Raw genomic sequence first — 7,060 nt, forward strand, 5'->3', positions numbered from 1 at the left:
AAGATAGAATTGAAATAATAACTGAGATGTGAAACAAAGGAAAAAACCTCTCTAGGCAGCAGAATCAGGCCTGGAGTTCACCCTCCAACAGGCACCTGCACTCAACCAGTCAAGTCTTATAAGAAGAAACATCAAAAATTAGTTATCAACAAGTGCTCTGCAGTTGCTAAAGAAACTTCATGAAGGAAATCCTCCATCCCCCTGGTGCACCCTCATTAAGGGGGACCAGAGGGCACTGCATTCCCATTTTCACTGGCAAGCATATTCCCTTCTCTCAAAGTGATGCAGTGATAATGAGAGACACAAGCTCAGTAGTTCTGGTGTTTTGAGAACTGTCTTTGCTCTTGAAGGGAAACACTTTTAAGCTAAAAGAAGGTAGGTCTAGATCAGATGTCAAGAATTTTTTTTTTTTTTTTTTTTTTTTTTTTTTTTTTACTCAGATGGTGGTGAGGTCCTGGCACAGATTGCCCAGAGCAGCTGTGGCTGCCCCTGCATCCCTGAAAATGCCCAAGTCCAGTTGGATGGGACTTGGAACAACCTGGGATAGTGGAAGGTGTCCCTGCCCATGGCAGGGGGTGGAATGAAATGAGCTTTAAGTCCTTTCCAACCCAAACCATTCTGTGATTCAATCACAGGAGATTCATCATAGGAGATGCTCAGTTACAATTAAGCTCAAGGGCATGAGCTCTTTCTCATTCTGCATTTTCACATGTTGAATTAAAAAAAAAAAAAAAAAAAAAATCAACCCTTAATCCCAGTTCCAAGAGTCAACTGGATTCTGCCTGGGACCCAGCAATCACCCAACACATGCTGCTCCTCTGCCTAAACAAAAACCTGCCAATGAACAGCAGCTGGGGAGCTGAATCATTATTTTAATAAACACCTAGAGGAAAACATGCTGCTTGAGTGGAGAGAAAATAAAAATTAAGTATCACATTTAATTTATGATGTGGCCTTTTATTTTAAAGGAACATAAACTGAAAATATTCAGACATCAAAGGAAGAATCTCAGCTTTCACTTCTGAATTCTATTTCATTATTGTTGTTAGCCTCCCAGTAGCAAAGGAAATGAGTTCTTTGGTAATCATTTCCATTTAATTTTCAGCTCCCTTCTGTTGATAGCATCGTGTGTAACCTTTTTTCTAACCGTTACTTTAAATTGTGTATTTTGATATTCCATTCAGCTAGCAGAGAAAGAAAAATCACTTCTAAAAAAGCTATTTTATCTCTGCTGTACATGAGCTCAGCAAGATAATGTGATATCTCAGTGAGCATATTTATTTTAAGTTATTGGTATTTTCCACTAGTATGAAATTGTTCAAGATATAACCTCTCATTGCCTCCCCTCTTCCTGCCCAAAAAATGTCATGAGGCCAAAGCAGTGGAGAAAAAGGGACAAAATAGCAATGGTCATTGAAAAGGAACAATAATCCACCCAGCAAATCAACTCAGTTCTGGTCATTCTGGGCAGAATGAAAAGAGTGAAAAAACCTGACAAAATGTGGGAAATGGAGCACACAATCATCATAAGGATAATAAATCCCAGGGCACAGTGGCATTTTTGAGATAGTGAGGTAGAGGTCAGCAGTGGCACTGGGTGACCTCTCTTGTAAAGATGTTAAAGTTCAATAATGTGGTTTGGTTCTTCAGGAGATCCAGTGACAATGGAATTCAGATGGGAAGAGGAATGCTAGTTTTACTATTGTGCTGGTCTGTCTCTACACCAAATCACAGACTTGCTTCTTCTTCTTGGGGTCTGCTGAAAAGAAAGGAATAAATAGAAAGCCTCCACAAAAGACCACAGACAAAAGCAAGGCTGAAATGAGGATTAAGTGCCTTAATATTTCAATTAAATACCTTGTTGAGAATCAGCAATATTTTCACAGAATGTGGAATAACCACTGAACAGAGACAGCTGTTCAAATGCAGGTCTGCAGTGGAGCTCTGATGTGGTTCTTTATCAGCACAGGAGCATATGGGAGATTAAGATCTTGTGCTTCCAAAGTCTTCCAAAATTGTATGTCCAGACATAGCTGTGAAGGTGACAAGGAAAATTCAAGGCTGGGGCTGCAGAGGGGCACTGCAGGAGGAAATGTGCATTATTTTTTTTTTCTTGGTATGAAGATAAATAAAGACTGGTGGCTGTGGAGTGCACATTTCTCTGAAATGCACATTTCTGCCTCACCATCAGTGCTCAGCCAAACTGACACTGAAGATGCTGAAACTATGACCAAGCTCTTCATTTTCAGCAGAAATAACTCAGCACTCCAGTGCAAGCATCTTTCCACTGTGACTTAGCACAGGTGTGGCTCAGTGTCCCTGGCACATTGCTGAATTACACCAGGGAATCAGCCCCAAACATCTGCCTGTTCATTTGCTAAGAGATTTTGGATTAACCTTGTGCTGCTTCTGCTGCTACACAGGAGAGGTCTGGAAAGAGTTTTTATTTGAGTGTGGCTCTGCAAATGACATAAACCTTGCTTAATGTGGTAATGATCCCTTTTCTTCATAGTCTGTAGACCTGAAATGGATTTTAAGTTTGGAATCTGTTTTCCATGGTAGGACAAGCCTTATCTTTTTCATCTGACTTTAGCTATAGGGATCATTGAATCATAGGAATGTTTAGATTAAAAAAGACCTTTAATGCCATGGATTCCTGCCATTAATCTGGCAGGTACTCCAAGGGTCCAGCTCAACAAGTCAGGGATCCCACAGGATCAACAGAGGCACATGGAGAGGAAGGTTGATCCCATCCCAGACAGGGGATCAACAAACAAGTCCAATGAAACACACTCCAGCTGCCTGTAAGACCAACACCAGGAGTGAGTTAATATTGTGCCTGTGACACATTTGCAGCCCAGGTAATATTAAAGTGCTGTAGAAATCAGGTCTGTGATTTATACCTGTACTGGAGTGTGTATAGTGTGGGTGTTTGTACCTGACTAAGCACAACCTCAGCTCCCTCTGCAGTCACTAAGGACTAATTATTACTGTCAGAGAAACTCATAACCCTCTTACAGCCTGCCCCTGGAGTGCTAAGTGTTCATTACCTTGGTGACAAGCACCAAAAATGCTGTGAAGTGAACCCAGGTGTGATGTCTGTGAAATCCTGGTTAAGTTCCTGGTGATAATGCCAGCAGGCTGAAGATGCTGCCCTAATCTCTCTCTTCCTAGTCCTGCCATCTCCAAATAAGGAGAAATCAGCCCATGCTGAAGTACCTCATTCAAAAAATTCATTGTTATTATTTCAGATTTACACCACTGTAAAACATTCCAGGTGTCCCCTGAGTGCTTGACAATGGCAGGGCAGCAATGGGCTGAGATCTCTTCCCCATGGATCAACCCTCTGCTCTTCTGCACCCCTCTGCACATGCAGATGTTCATCCTTCTCTCATCTTTCAGCTCACAGAGGGGGGATTTCAGCTCTCCAGATTTATTTCAGAAGTTACTTTGTGCCAATCCTGCACTAGGAAATGATTCTGGGTCTGTTCTAGGGCAAAGTAAAGAAAAGTCCAGAAGCCTCAACAAATTAACTTGAAATAAAATTTATTCAAATAGCTTTAATGAGTATCAAAATATTATTCCTGTGAGAGAAAGAAACTTTTTATCTACTCTGAATCCTATCATCTTCCTTCAATGCTCATCAATGCATTAGCAAGTTGAGGACTTGAATCCACAATTCCTGCATGTCTGGCCATCTTTGGACATGGAGATTTAGTTCATCTCTGTCTCTCTCTGGCTCTTTTCCTCTCATTCACTCACTGTGTTTAAATTATTCCTTCCTTTTTACTCGCTCAGCAGAGGACTGAAATTTGCTGATGTCAGTGTCTCAGAACAGATGGAAGAGCAGTATTGATTAAGCAGTTGAGAGCAGGACATAAATAGCTTGTTAAAAGTAAATAATAATAGTTTAAATGCTGTGTACAAACCTTTATAAAACCTAGTGAAGCAAATCGAATAATCCTCCCAGAAATCCATCCGAGTTTTTCAGCAATGTGATGAAATTCAAGAGCCTTTTTCACTTACTTGTGTTAGTGCTGATGTGAGAGCTGATTGAATCAACAGTCTGGAACTGCCAGAGATGAGCCTGCTTCAGCATCCCAGCCAAATGAGATGTTTGCAGCTGATGTGTGAAAGGGAAAAGAGAATTGATGAGGGAGAGAGAGCAGGAGGACAGGAGCTGCAGAGTGTGAGCCAGTTGTGTTAAGAGTGGGGAGGGAAATTTATTTTTCAACATAAATTCAGAGTCTGGGCCCAAACTCACTGCTGTGTGTGACATCCAATTTGGGGTCTAAGGCAGGGCATGGTATATATATATATACATACATATATATATATATATATATATATATATATAAAGCCATGGGTGAGATGTATCCTTATTGATTTGGGTTCAGGGTTTGATATGTGCAAAGTCCTTCAGAACTGAGAGCTTTGTGAAGTCTGTACTTAAAATCCTTTTGTTTCTCCATCCACAAACTACACAGCACCCATTGGTTGTGACTCCCAATTATCATGGTAGATACAAGAAGCAGATTAAAATTCTAAGGTTATATATCAAAGAGGAAATTTGGAGAAAGAAAATTTGTTTTGAGCTTGGGCTGCTGTTCTCCCTCATATATAAATACCATATTGTCCTGATCCATGTCCCTGCTGATAAATCACAGTCACAACAAAATCTGCAGCAGAGACTGCACTTCAGGGGAAGTGTACAAAATTATAATACTCAAGATGAGGGACAGGATGTTTAAAAAAAAAAGGGGGGGGGGAGAAAGGAAAAAAATCTCTTGCAAGTTCTTTTTTAGGGAGAAAAGAGGATTTTCCTGTGGAAATGTTGCTGTCACATTGACCTGTTTCACCCAGGAAGGTGCACAAGGACATGGTGCACCCACACTGATGGCAGGGATGCTGGAGAGGGCTCCTCTGGAAGGACATTGCTTCCCTCAAGTGTTCACCAGTGCTGCTGCAGAAGGAAATGCTGGAATCTCACTGCCTGAGAATGTCACCCACCTGAGCCCTGAATGTCACCCACCATGTGGGGTTGGGCACCATGAACTGGGTCCCTGCTTTCTTCCCACCCTGGAAATTCTCTGCACCTATGGCTTGTTCAAGGTTTTCAGTGACTGATTTCAGAAAAATTGAAATGCCCTGAAAAGATTCCATTGGGATGTTTCCAGGTGAAATTTCTTACAGATTCAGAATGCTTTGGAAAAATCCCCATTTAAAGAAAAATTGAGAGATCCCGACGAGATAAAGCTGATTCCACCCCTCAGTGTAGAGATAAATTAAATATCTGGCCCCAGGACTTTCAGCAGAAGTGACAGCCAAGGAATTTGAGATATGGGCAGGCTGGAATACACAGCACTGCAGGGAAGCAAAATTTCTTACACAGCTTCATAACCAAGAAGACAAATCAATTAAAGATTTTGAAACAGCTACATGTAATGAATAATTAACTAGTGGAAATCACTGCTGAAGGATAATGTGGAGTTTAACAGCACACCAAATGTTTTGGTAATCTTGAACAAAAACAGTTGTGGAACGGGAAAAGAATAAAAAGAGAAAACTCTCAGCTGGGTCAGATCAATAAAACTCATGGTGCACAATCAGCTCCCCAACCATGGCAAGAAGTCCTTGTGCAAGGAAAAACTAAGAAAAAAGGATCATTCTAATTTTCCCTCTCTTTCAGCTCCAAACTTAATGTAAAGGAGGAATAGAATAGCAAGAGAAAATATAATTTTGTGGCAGTGGCAATACAGAAGAGATTTGGGTATAATCCCATTTTCCAGATTTGCCTTAAGCACAAGGCAAATATTACCTCTGCACACTTCCTTTCCTATGAAAAAGAGATTACCAGCCTTCCTTGAAAAACAGGTGTGGCAACAGAGCCAGAGCACTTTGGAGATTATCTGCTGGTACAATTATGAAAAACACAGATATTAGATAAAAATATCAAGAAAGGAAAAGTTAAGTTGTGTTATTCCTGATTCACATGAAAAAAGAAGAAAATTCCCACAGTGAAGAATTTTCCTTATGAGCAGAAGGGTGATGTGTAACAACACTAAAGCATCACAGCAACATTAAAGAGAATTGCTGCTATAAACAAGTTATTTGATATATTGAGAATGTTTTGTTTGCCTTAATTATTCATAAACAGGTGGTATTTTAACTAATTTGTTCTCTACTCAGAATAGTTGGTTTAAACATATTTTTGTCTCTCTGGTAGCACATCAGTAGTGTTCTCATTAGTCCTTCCTGGCTATTTGTGTCACTGTTGGATATTAAATCACACATCAGAAATTATGATTTTGCCACTACAGCATCAGCTGCTTCTCAAAAATAAAAAAGGGGAAAAAAGTCCTTTCCTTTTTTTTATTGGCAAATTATCTGCAAAAAGCTCAGCATTGTTTGAATAATAAAAAAAGCTTTTACAGATGGCCACAAAAGTATTTGAAACAAGAGTACTCTCATGAATATTTATTCTCACCAATTCTCCTGACAACTTAACTTTCTACAGACATTCGTACAAGTAAACATTCAAACAGTCTTCAAAAAGCAAATAAAAAAGTTTTGCACATAAACACAAGAAAACTCACAGATCCTTTATTTTGCAGTGGTGTCTTGAAATCTCACCCAGAAGAAAACCCTCTTGTGTTCAGTTCTGTAGAGGCACAGAAGAGAAATCACCTCCTCAGTGGAGAGTTTTGTCTAAGTGCACAAAAAAAAAAAAAAAGGATTCAATACTCCTCATTTCCCAGACATGGAGCTGATGCTTGCTGACCACAGAGGATACCTCTCCTAAATTAGGCAGCAAATAGAAAAAGTCACAAAATTATCCTCTGCTCTCCCTGAATAGCCAGCATAAGGTTTAGATCTAGGTGCCTTTTGCCAGGTAGTGATTTGGGGATTTTTTTTGTGTGTGGATTTTTGGCCTTTCACTCTTTGATAACTCCAAACAATGCACTACCCTATAAAGAGTTCCCTATTTAAATTTTAGAGTCATCTTAAAGACCATTTTGTTCCACCCCCTGCCGTGGGCAGGGACACCTTCCACCAGTCC

This window comes from Erithacus rubecula (genome assembly GCF_903797595.1).
Source record: "Erithacus rubecula genome assembly, chromosome: 4".
NCBI classification, from domain to species: domain Eukaryota; kingdom Metazoa; phylum Chordata; class Aves; order Passeriformes; family Muscicapidae; genus Erithacus; species Erithacus rubecula.